The sequence below is a fragment of the Trachinotus anak genome, unplaced genomic scaffold (assembly GCF_046630095.1).
Source record: "Trachinotus anak isolate AG129_WGS33_773 ecotype Australia unplaced genomic scaffold, CSIRO_AGI_Tana_v1 ptg000014l, whole genome shotgun sequence".
Lineage (NCBI taxonomy): Eukaryota > Metazoa > Chordata > Actinopteri > Carangiformes > Carangidae > Trachinotus > Trachinotus anak.
Window position 1 is genome coordinate 21,956,971 of NW_027273865.1, and position 13,151 is coordinate 21,970,121.

The 13,151-nt window shown below is 41.6% G+C and overlaps 1 protein-coding gene across 3 annotated transcripts in view; it reads left to right on the plus strand.

Annotated features, from left to right (window-relative positions):
* The window catches only part of LOC139632229 (immunoglobulin superfamily member 11-like), a 92,308-nt gene that overhangs the window by 13,084 nt on the left and 66,073 nt on the right, over nt 1-13,151 (plus strand). The gene's annotated exons all lie outside the window — the stretch shown is intronic.

Genomic DNA, 13,151 nt, shown 5'->3' on the forward strand with positions numbered 1-13,151 from the left:
ACATGCAGAAATGACTGCATGTGGCCTTGCACACCACCCTGCAAGATCAACATCAAGAAATAAATTTGTGCAATGGCTATAATGGAAAATGAGACTGGAAAGAATCCTCTTGTTAAAACGTAAAGAGCTGGCTTTCTAAAGCTAGTGCAAAAGAAGACAAGGTTAAAGGAGAGCACAGGGACGAAACCGTAAAAATACTTTACTGTGTCATTACTAATGGACCAACATGGACCAACATACCAACATGGATTGTCTATTTCAAGGAACTTTACCGCAGAGTGTTTGACTGCACACAATCTTGCTTTCTCGGCTGGAATAAAACATAGTGCACTTTTGTTATCAACACACATTTTAGTGATCATCGACCTACACTGGCTACCCATGGCTGCCAGAATCAAATTCAAATCACTAACGCTTGCCTTCAGAGTGACTTCTTGGTCTGCACCAGCTACTTGAACTCAATCGTTCAGCCTTATGCTCCGTCTCGGCTATTGCGTTCCTCCAGGGACTGTCGTGTGGCATTGCCATCCTGCACACAAGGCAATCTCATTCCAGATTATTCTCATTTGTGGTTCCCTGGCGGTGGAATGAGCTACCAAGTTCTATCAGAGCAGGGGCGTCCCTCTCTATTTTCAAAAATCTCTTGAAAACTCATCTCTTCCCAGAGCACCTTCTCTCCTAAAAACCTGAACATGTCTAACTAGCACTTTTTGATGCACTTCCTTATACAATCTCGCAGCACTTATTAAATAGATGTTGTACCTAAAACTTGCACGGCGGTTTCCCAATGTAGCTTTACTATTGTCCTTCACTTGTAAGTCACTATGGATAAAAGCGTCTGCCAAATGTGTAAATGTAAATGTAATGTAATGTAATGACTCTACTTAGCATTAACATAATAAAATGCCCCTCAGAAGGTGAATTAAAATGAAAAATAAAAGTTTTCGTTTATCAATTTTATCAAACTTTGTTCACAACAAACTACAAACTAGTATCCAAATAAACTTTTTTGATTTGTTGCAACTTCCCTTTCCTATTTTTGAATGCTTTTCTCGGCTGTGCTGCATTTTGTCATTAGAAAATTAAACTTCCCTTGTTGCTCTCTTGTCAGTGATACGGCCGTGACTTGATTATTCCTCCTCCTCTGATGAGCAGTGGCTGCTGATCCGTACCCAGCTCGCTTGCTAAGAGGTGATTTGTGAATATGGAACAATGTGTACACTATTGAGCCAAGGCCCAAATCATCTACTAAGATGGGCTTTGCCACAGATTATGTCTATCATTTGGTCTGTGACCCTGGCTTATAGATTATAGATAGCTTTGGCTGTATTTGATCAGTTCAGTGACACATAAGCAAGACCTCGCGTGTGGACACACATGTATAACCGTACAGAGGTTGGATCTAGACATACTGTAGGTAAGTCATGTGTGCCCAGAAGGAGATGACTGCTGTCTCACTTTAAAAACTCTTGAGTGCACACTAGTGTTACCCTTATTAGGTTTGTTGCAGAGCAGAGAATGGTCCAGCCCCGTTCATTTGAGTTAAAGTCAAGTCAAGTGACGTTTAACCATTTACCCAGCATGTCTGAAAGGACTTTACATAATAATAATTTGCCTGCCTAAAACAGAAAAGGCCCGGTTAACTTTTGTGATGAGATTTTCAAACTGTACCCCTGCCAGAGGATCTCAGGCAGTGATCAGGCTCAGAGAGAGTAAGCAAATCACAGCTATAGGCAGGAGTCTGACCATTCAAGGCATTAAATACAAGTGGCAGTGTCCAGACAAGCAGAGACAAACACACACTGGAAGCAGAGATGTTCAGCTCATACAGATAAAAGACCAGAAATGAGCGTAAGGATGCAGAAACATACAGGCAGCTCTGGTAAGCTGGTTACTGTGTTAATACTCTTTGAATGAAAGTAAAAGAAGCGAGCATGTCTTCCCTGTGATAATGGGTTGGATTTCATGATTTCTAGAGGTTTATCTCCCCAAGGGGACAGCAGTTCTAAAGATATGTAGCTCGGTGGGAAATGCTCCGCTACCTAATAATTTCTTGTTGATGGTTGGTTGCAGTCTGCCAACCAGCACCCTGCGATCAGGAAGGCCTGACAAGGTCCATAGGGGATGGTGAGATCAGATACATGTGATTGTTTGAGCATGTTCACATGGTAGCAGTAGCTGTTTGAAATCAGATTTGATGCAAACTGGGAGGCGGCGAAGGCAGGTCAGAGTGTATGCTGTGTGATCAAATCTTCCAACTGGATTTAATATTCATGAAGCAGCATTTTATATGAGTTGCAGTTTGATTGATAGCCTGAAAACTATTACACGGTTTAACACGAATATCGGCGGTGGGACGTTTTTCAAATCCAGAATATCTCTTCATGATGTTGCAAAGATACCAACGTGTAATTTTCTTTAATGGTTACGACGTGATCAAAACATCACAATTACGGTTCTGTGTGATAGTCGTTTATGTTTTTGTTGCTCTTATTGAAATTTTTCCAAAACTGCATTTTTTAATGAAAAATAAATATTATTTCCACCCACCACATATTTAATTTGGGTATTCCCTTCACTAAAATTTTGAAGTAAGGCCTGCTGGGAAATCCTAATCTGACCAATGAACTTGCTCCCTGTCATTTCTGATAATTTGCGTGAGTTGCTTTTAGTTCTTAAGCAAACCGACGATTTAATTAGCAGCGTAATGTTTAACAAGCCCAAATTAAAAAAAAAAAAAAAAGCGGCGCTCAGAGGAAGAAGGATAGAAGAGAAAATGGCGAGTTTACGGCTGAATTGACGACATTAGATGTGTTGTGAATGACTTTGCTGAGTGGATGAACCTCTAATGGGTGAGTACAGGTTTGTCTTTATGGACTGGGTTCAGGGATTTAAATCTTTAGCAACATAATTGTTACCTCCCATATGTTGGAAACGCACAGCTTCATAATCTGTGTGTGTGATAACATGTGGCCGCTGTGCCATTGATGAGGAATGATGGTGATTCATACTGTGGGGACCTATGAGTTGTAGTGTTTTTCTTAATGGCTGTTTGTTCTGTTCTCACTGACACACTGTGTAAGCTATCTCTGTGTTGATGAATGCTATTACAGGTGTTAGATGGTTGCTGTGGTGGTTTGAGTCCAGGACAGGCTGTCAGAGTGGAGGTGATAAATCTGACACTAAGGTTGTTGCCCCATGTGCTGATCAAAGGCTAGTTTTTGCAGGATGGGAGGATCGTGGTGAGTATCTTCATGGTGACAAAGCTATTGTGTGCAGCGGTTGTGTTATGCTTACGTTTTTATTACTTATAATGTGTAAATAGAAAATAGAAATGAGCCCAGTAAAGAACCTTGAGGTACACCCAAGTTATCTTATTGTTAGGACGATTAAACCTTAGTGAGGTATGTTTAGATGAACAGTTCTAAAGGAAGAAATTTGAATAAAACTTGTCGAGAGAAATCTTGGAATTTTAACTAAGCCTTATTTTAGCTACTTTTCCATCCAAGAGGTCGGAATGAAAAAGGAAATTGGCAGTTGTCCGACGAGTATAAAAGCTCAAAGAACAAACAGAAAATCGTTAGCTATGATTTCAAATGGGTTTCCAAAGTAAAATGAGGCGTGTGCGATGTGCCAGTGAATATTTATAGAGACGAGGGTTGTTGAGAAGGCTGGTGGTATACTTTTGTCCTGCTGTCACCAGAAATAGAGCCTCCTGTGGTTCAATTGTTTATTGGTAACGGCTACCATGTACATAAATACACATGTACACACACACACAAGCATACACATACACACATGCACACATAGATGTACACATCCAAACAATGTCAAACAATCCAATTAGCTACCATCTAGTCAATTGGGGTAATTAACCAGAGACTATTAAGTCATTTTCTCCCTGTGCACTATCACAACTGTAATTATGGTAAAGCAACAATGATGTGCAATTACAGTTCATTGTCAGTGTGCTGTGGTGATGCAATTTCAGTAAATGGTCGCAGAGAGGATAGAGAAATGTGCTATATCATATTGTTACGGACAGGATCCACAGGATGGAGAGAAAAGGAGAGAGAGCAGGACTCAAAGGGACCTGTGTCTTACTCTTCATAAACATATCTCATAATCAATGGCAGAATATCAAGTGATCCATCTTCTCTGGCCTGTAAACGCTTGACATTTTCCCTTTATTAAAGCTGTGAGATGAAACGCAGGGTTTTAACGATGACATGTGATGATCAATGAGTCCATTGTACTCTGCTGGAGGGTGCTTTATTAACACGGGGCATTGTCCCGCTCCAGAACGATTTCTCCATGTTTAGAGGATGATTTCCCCATTGGAATTTGGGTCTATGGTGGCCTGAGTTGAATGTGTGGCTCTTTCTCTTTTGTGCATCGTAATTAAGCAGAAAAGGCTGCCTAATGACTCGGGAGTGGGAGTGAGACGGAGAGAGATGGAGACAGAGAGAGATGTATCTCGTCTTTATTACTGTACCACCGTGTGATGAGAGAGACGTGGAGATGTGTATTTGAGCACAATAGAGAAAATGCTCTTTGTAAAAGTGAAGATAGTGTAGAATAGGAAGGCCAGTTGAGACTGCCATCAGCGTGCCTGCGCAGCCACATGAGACTCTGCTCACCATTGTTATAATAAAATACTGCTGAGATAAAAGCTCATGAATACAGGTTCCACGGCCGAGCTGAAGCAGCCAGTCTGTGACGGATTACACCGCTGCCACACACAGTGGGGAGAAAAAAAAAAAAAAGACTCAAATTTTAATTAATCCTTGTTTAAATTAGGATGAAAAATTAATACTTTGAATTGGCTGTGCAGATGAGATGAGGCGTATATGATACAGTGTTCCCACAGAGAGTTATCAAAGCATCGCAGACACCGAGAAGGTGGGGGTGGCTGGCTTTAAGAGCTAAACTGTCATAGAACATGAGTGGGAGAATAACTGGAGACCAGCTGACTGTAGAAAGAGAGGTGAAAGTGCAGCAGAGAGAGCGAATCAGATGCGCAGGCAGATTTCACACCTGGATTCACTGTTAGTCCGAGGCTCAGGCTGGACCTGAGAGTGAAGGATGAGATGCAGGTGAAGAGGGCCGGACAGTGCAGAAGGAGTGGACTGGTCTCTGGTCCTCAGACTGAGACCCTGTCTCCTTGAAATTACATTTATATACAATCTATTTGTTTTGCCAGTTATGTTTTGAGGGAAGTGTAATTGCTCTCATTATTATGTTAGGTATGTCAGGAAGTGAGATGTTCTGCGTGCAACTCAAAGGCAGGTGGTCTGTGTGGATGGTGGGTGTGCAAAATGTAGGACTTAGGCACTGGAGTTTTGCATCCTGAGTCCCATCTGTGGTTTCTTTGTGGCAACAAAGGCACATTGGTTAAGGTGAGGGAAAGATCCTGGTTTGGCTGAATGTTGACTGAGAACTATATGTCGAATAATCAGATATTTAACCAAGACCATGACCTTTCCCAAACCTTAACCAAGTGCTGTGAGCAGCTAAACATAACCATAAAAAAGTGCAGTCATGCTTACGTTGCTATGAGTAGATAACTTTTTCAGCAAGTGCCCCAACGAACCAATCCATAATCATAGTGTTGTCGCATCATAAAACAGATTTAGTTTTCCACAGCTTAGACAAACGATAGTGAGGATAAATGAAGTATTTTGTTGTTTGATTTGATGGACTTGTCCTGATGGTGTTGATACAAAAATGTCTTGTGGGTGGCACAATGTTTTCTCCTGAATGAATTCGCTCGTGCACATAAGTAGTACATAAGCATCATTTCCAGGGGACAGGGTGGTAGAAAAAAAACCTGGGACCAAACCGGAGTGAGGTGAGTTCAGGTACAGATGGAAAACCTAGAATAGGTTGGGGGGGGGGGGTTAACTGAGTTGAAATAAGGCTGATATGATGACCTGGTACACCTTTGATTGTCTGTTTAATTTGTGCCTAAATAATTTTTTGCTACTCTTCTACTTCTCCTCTCCTCTCCTCTCCTCTCCTCTCCTCTCCTCTCCTCTCCTCTCCTCTCCTCTCCTCTCCTCTTTTCCCTCCAGCTCACAAACATCTGGAGCTTGCCATAGCCTAAACCCCCCTCTCCTAACACTTGTTTGCTTCGTGCCATCCCTCGATCTTCTGCCCTCTGTTCAGAGGGCAGAGGGCTCTCACCAACCCAAATGCTTGATTTCCCCTCTTTTCATTTACTTTCTGTCTTCCCAGCTTGGGGAGTTGTGAATGAAAAAAAAAAAAAGAAGTTAAGAAAAAAAAAAAAAGTCTGAATTTTTACAGTTCATTTGCACTGCGTTTTCTCTCTCCCTAGCCTGGTGTAGACTCAGGTGGGCATGAGTATTAATAGCTTCCCTCGTTCGTGACGTCAGCTGAAATCACACATGTGCCTCTTAACACTCAGATGGTGTTTTATGTCAGTTAGACACATCACTCTCAGCGGTAATTTAGTCAGCGCTGTAAAGCTCTTGTCAGTAAAAAAAAAAAAACAGAAAAGAAAATCTCATTTTTCTCTCCTGCCTCTCAGCCACAATGACGTGTTCATTTTCATTCTTTTTCTTCGATCTTGTTTTTATCCCTCTATAGTTGTACCTTTTCTATCTGTTGCTAACCTGCTCTCTGCCTGCCTCTGTTTCTCCTTGTCACTCTGTCTTGTCTCCACATCACAATGTGGTTGTCAAACAGTATTTCATTTCTCCTCTTTTCTCTGTGTCTCTGCATGTGTCCGTGTGACTAATCTCTCTTTCTCCCTTGCTCTCTCTCTCTCTCTCTCTCTGCCCCTCTCTCTGTGCGTTGAAAAAGGCCTGTATACTCCGCCTGAAATCTTTGTGAGGTCCTAAATGCTAAATGCCAGTCTGTCTCTGCCAGGCGCCCGCTTAGCGCCGGTCTCCCTGGTGATGAGACCAATGATCAGGCCGTTCTGCACCAGACACTGAGGGGTTTGTGATTGAGTGTGTATGGTGTTGTGTGTGTGTGTGTTTCTGTCTGTGTGCGGTAGATTTGTGTGTGTTTGTGTGTGTGTTTTGACTGTATATCTGTGTAAAGATGTGTACTGTATTTAAGGGAGAGAAAGCAGGGCAGTACGAGGGACACGTATTCACTGGCTCATTATCGTGTGAATGCATTATGTTTCCTGTCAACAAGCCTCTGTTAAACAAGGGGGTCCCTGTTCTTTCTGCCAGGGCTTGAGCACCACAGCGGCCAGGCCCCAACGTGGTGCGGTTCTGAGCTGGCACAATTCACCAGGAGTTTAGCTCCACAGACACTGCTGCTGGCCTCATCCCGATTCAGTCCATCTGTACTGGCATCTCAGCAGCCGATGAGGAATCAGTCTGCGGGAATGAGACGATTCAGAAACATTTAATGGCTGATGAAGGGCAATGTATTCTAATGTGAATGTTGAATGAAAGCTTATGTGTCTGTCCAACACGTCCTTTTCTGATGTACTCAACTTAATCAGCAATAGTCTTTAAATAGGACCTCCTGCAGCTTCTTAAGACATTTGTGAAAATGTCATTAAAACAGACACACAAAGGCAACTGTGTTTGGAAAACAAAGACTTTTTCCTTCTGGATATAATCAATGAATGATGAGTTATTAACGACCAGTTTTCAGTGAATACGCAGAGAAGTTGGAGCAATGAGCAGACAATGTGCCATAAAGCTTCCCTGCAGTTGTCAGCAAGGTTGGCAGGTGACTGAGTGCACCGTCTGTGGCAGGCAGACGGGCCAAACAAGATGCCCATCGTGTCTGTGCGGCGGCCAAGAGCCAGTGAGGAGCCCACCATCAGTGTGAGTGGGGTCCTCGGTCAGAAACCAGATAGAAGGCCTCTGATTTTAGCTAGAGTCATTTATGTCAAGGAGAATCGACTAAATGTTAGAAACAATACTGTTCACCAGCACGACAGACTACAGAGGACTGTTGTATTAGACTGCATTACTTTTAGCTTGGTGAACCTAATGAACTGGCATCTGAGTTTGAATATCAAAAATTGTATATATATAGAGAGAGCTTAAAACAAGTCAGGACTTAACTGTCCCCAGAAAGGGACAGCCACCTTTTGTGAGGTGTTGGTCATGCTACTCACTAATAAACCAGCTGAATTGATTCTGTAGTTTCCTTATTCAAATCCCAAGATGATTCAAACGACCAATAGGAGGACTCTCCTTATAATCAAACCTCTGCTCTGAGGTGAACCACCAAGCAAATGGCCTTTGCCATAATCATCATCAGCCCACTAATACACTACAGCAGTCTCCCTACATCGGTGCTGGGTCTCTAGTTGCTGCTGGAGTATTGATTGGGCTGACAGAGACTAATTCTTTGATACACAGGTGTCGAGGTAGAGGTCAGCCCTGTGGTCTGAGCTCTCACATCTCACTGGGACCAATTTGAAGGTCTGAGTAGCCCCTGTGCTCATGCAAACCTGAGGTGTTGTAAAGCTGTATGTGCTGGATTTCAGTGTCTGTTAGTGCAGGTATAAATGTGTGTAAATATATATATATACATGTATGTATGTATGTATATATATATATATATATATATATATATATATATATATATATATATATATATATATATATATATGTATGTATGTATGTATGTATATATATATATATATATATATGTATGTATATATATATATACATATATATGTATATGTGTTTGTGTGTGTGTGTGTGTGTAGGAGGGGGTTTTGAATGCATGTGTTCATGCATGTGTGTACTGTGCTTCAAAGTGCTTGTATATATATATATATATATATATATATATATATATATATATACATATATATGTATATGTGTTTGTGTGTGTGTGTGTGTGTAGGAGGGGGTTTTGAATGCATGTGTTCATGCATGTGTGTACTGTGCTTCAAAGTGCTTGTGCAAGCAACACTTAGATGCTTTGACTTGCATATGTGAGAGATTGCATGCTGCTCAAACTCACTGTATAAATGGATATATGAATAACACCTATGACGCCTGTGCGAATGAGCTTATTCTAGACAGATGCAGTTACCCAGAAAATGGCTCCACCGTGGGGTAAGGCCTCATGTATTATGAAGACTACCACTGATTTTCTGTGGTTTGAGCTCAGGTGGAGGTGAACTGAGCGTGTGAAGTGGGCTTTTAAATGCTAATACCCTCTAGGAATTGCAAGCACAAATCATAAGAAATAAAACACTAAATGAACTTGGAGCCAGGTCTTTGGATCCATTTTTTAATGTTCATTTTATCTTATCCAGTGTTTTGTTCCACGTACACTTTTTCTAGTTCTGTTTCAATCCTTGCAGATGGAACAACAAATAAATCAAGTAAGACAGTCTGAACACCTCCTTTGGTTTCTGACATGCGATAGAGGCTTGACTGAGAGAGAATGGAAAGTAATCTGGCTACCTTCACTTCCAAATGGACTGTCAAATGACCTTATGGTAAAAGCATATTTGCATCCACTGATTTGGCTCGAGTAGTCTCATTCTCTAACATGTCTGTGCCAGACTGAGCCACTCTAACAGCTCCTATTTCCTTCACACTTATAGCAATTAAAACATGACTTGTGATTAAAGGACAGCAGTCGGCTCTGTAATACGTACAGCCTGTGTGAGTTTGTGTGTGTGTGTGCTAAACAGGGAAAGAGGGAAGCAGACAATGTGTGTGTGCGCGCACATGTGTGAGTTGAGCAACGTTGGCAAGTGTTTCTGTGGCATTACTTTGTTATCTCAGCCTATTATCTTTGCTTTACTGTGCGTCTGCGTGTGCATGTGTGTGCATGTGTGTGCGTCTTTATCATCCTGGTGTATTCGACATCTGCGCCAAGAGTCCTGAGTTCACACACCGGGTTAATTGACCTCTGGAGACGTTTCTCTCCTCAGCGATAATGAATGTCTGGATTATATGATTATTCTGCATGTGCTTTAGATGTGGGATTTGTAAAGGCTCTGAGTTCTGAGGTGACTCATTAATTTTTAAATTAGGTATTTGAACAAAGTATTTCTCATACTTTAAATTGTTTCTTTGATGGCTGTGTCAAAAACATGTGAAACACCAGCTGGAATTTAGATGAACTAGACGATGCTAGTAACTAGAGATGATTGCAAGGTTTACTTTTTGAATTTTACACATAATTTTAAGGTGGGTATTGCAACAGAATGTTGAAAGAATATTCAAAGAATTAATTGCATGGCATCAATGACACATCATATCCAAAATCGTATCAAATTCAATCAAATTAATGTTGACATCAATAGACTTGGACAGACCACGTACTTGATAATCTTCAGGTAATCATTTGGATACCCGGCATTTTGAAACAGAAGTCTTCATTTGTTTTATTCACATGCAAATACATTTTTCATGAGCAATATTAAAAGGTCTGATCATCAATGATTAATAGTCTTTGTGCTGTAATGTAGGTTAGGGCCCAGGAGGCTAGCGAGCTGGAACGTAAAACAAACAAATCATTCTCCATAAAGAAAAACATCTTTTAACACCCACCTCACTGCAGCGTGCGTTGTAATGACCTGCATTCCCAATAACAAAGAGAACTGACGATGGAAAGCGATCAGTGTGATGAAGTCACGCAGAGGGGGCTTTGTTATGTGTGTGTAGATTTGTCTGAGGCCCTCTCAAGGACAGTGTGTGTTTTTTGATCCTGGATACGCCTCTCACTGAGAGGCATTCGCGCCTACACAATCAAAGAATCAAACTAATGAAGCCTTCCAGAAACAAACAACTTGATTAAGACTCAGGAGGGGAGAGAATCAGGTGTGAACACTGTGGGTCATGAAATCATGTGTGAACGGATGCCATGGATGTGTTTTTAAAGATGCAGTTTGCATGGTTGTAGGAAGCGCTCCACCTCCTCTGGGAGTGTGTTTGGGCATGTTATCGCCAACACTGCTGCTCGCTACCTGGTGATCGTCTTCCGACAGAGCACACCAGCGGGAGAGCTGAGCGTAGGTTTGCCTCTGGGAGTCACGTTCCTTCTTTTTCTTGAAGCTGCATTTCTTCAGTGTCCACTCAGCACTTCTCTTCCTGTAGTTATGGTTATCTTTACCAGGATGTGAGTGAGGCGCACCAGAAAAACAAAAGACATTTTTCTGATTTTAATAATAATTGGATATAACCAGTGCAGGGCACACACTTTGATTCACTGTGGCAATTGAAAGATACTTTGATTTTCACAGCATGTACATATTTCGCAATGAAATCCTCAAACTCTTGTTTTCACTACTCAAAAAGCATGTCCTCAGCAATGCAGGCAAAATTAAAGGCGCCCCACAGTCACTTGATTTACTGGTTTCAGTGTGCTCTTAGAAGAGGAATGAAGGGACACGTCTTTATATTACAGGAAAAAAGCAAGAGCTGGGAGTCACTCTGCAAAATAAGGAGGAGAATTAGCAAATAAGATCAGGCACAAGGCAGGAGATCTTTATGCATATAAATGAATGTCTTCTCAGCCTCGCCCAGACATATGACGCATGTGAGAACTCGTTATTACCAGCCGTGACAGTGGGTTTGGTATTGTTTTCACCCTGTGAGTCTGTCAGTGTCTGTGCATTATCATGGTAAAATGTGGACACACTTCTGCTACAGAGGCGTTTTTGCATACTTAGGTGTTTAAATATGTCTGTGCACAGATTGTGTCACTGTGATAGCAGTGCCGCCACGCCATTTACAGGCGTGAACGTTGACGTGTTGATGGGTGTCGCAGCTGATGTGATCCCATCAAAAGTTTCTCTTAAGTTTTATTTTATTCTTATAGTATTTATTGAGCGGTATAGTCACTGCAGACTTCAGGAGTGATATGCGAACATGAGTGCATCCATTTTAAGTTGATATATGAGGAGCCTACTAGCAAAGAGTTGCCTATTAACACATAAAGCAGCAAATATGGAGCAACGTTAGCATTTACTTGGAGCCATGCTAAGTCCAATATTCACTCTCTTGTAGCTCTTTGTAGCATACAGTGGGTTTTGGGAGCGTTTTCGCTAAAAATGGCTACCTGCTACGCTGATAACAGTGATATAATTATAATAATATTGTTATAGGTATCAGGTGTGCCACCTCTGTCATATACATATGAAAATATTGATTATAGTGGCTTTAAACTATAAAAACAGCCACTGTTGAAACTCCTTTTTGTAATTTCTTGAGTCAGGCTCCATCTGCTCTGAGCTCTCTTTGAGCAGTTATCGTCCTGACTTAGTTTCTTACTTCTTTAAAATTTATACATCTTCCCACGTATTCCCACTGACGCCTCTCGGAGTCCGAGGGAAGCTGCCAAGGAGCTGCAGATGAGCAATTATTAACATGGGTAAACACAGAGGCAGATGTTTGAACCAAGAACACAGACACATAGATTAACACAATCAGTTATGTCAGACGGAGAGAAAAAGGCCAAGACAGTGCACGAGAGAGATTACAGAGAGATTTGTGATCCGTGCTCCTTAATAGGTTTTTTTTTTTTTTTTTGCCATTTTTTACTTGTGGTGAGAGTTGGGGGTTTACAGCAGGGGGTGGCTTGGTCTCCATGGAAACTGACATTCCCTTGAAGGTACTTGGCAGCCAGTGCCAATTGTTGAGCCTGGGTAATGGTTCGAAATTTTCTGTGAAGTGCCTCAGAGGTTGAGATTAAATTCAACCTGCTCGGGGTAGACTGACACAGTGACTAATCACACCGCTTTACACAGAGGGAAGGTCAGAGCAGGCGGGGAAATATGTTACATCTCAATGTATAGTTTAGCATTTTATACTTGGCTGCAGGTGACTTTAAAGAAAAGTCACTTTTCATTCGTTAAGAGGCACTTTAATTTGTTAGTGTAATGTTCCTAGCAGTTATTCATTTGTGTAGTTTCTATTCACAGGCAGCAGGATTTTCTTTATATCAGATATATTAACTGTTAAAATAACAGCATGTGAAGCACCTGTTTTTCTCTGTTAGTTCTGCACCACCCCCACCCCCTCCTTTCCCATGAGCCTTTGCTCCTTCTGGCAGACCAATCTGAATGAAAGTGGTCAGGCACCACTGCCTAACATAACAACTGATGAAATGATTGCTTCTCTGCATCTCCAAGTGCAGAAGACTTTAGCCATATGTGGCAGGTCGTCTGGAAGCCTGCTGCTGAT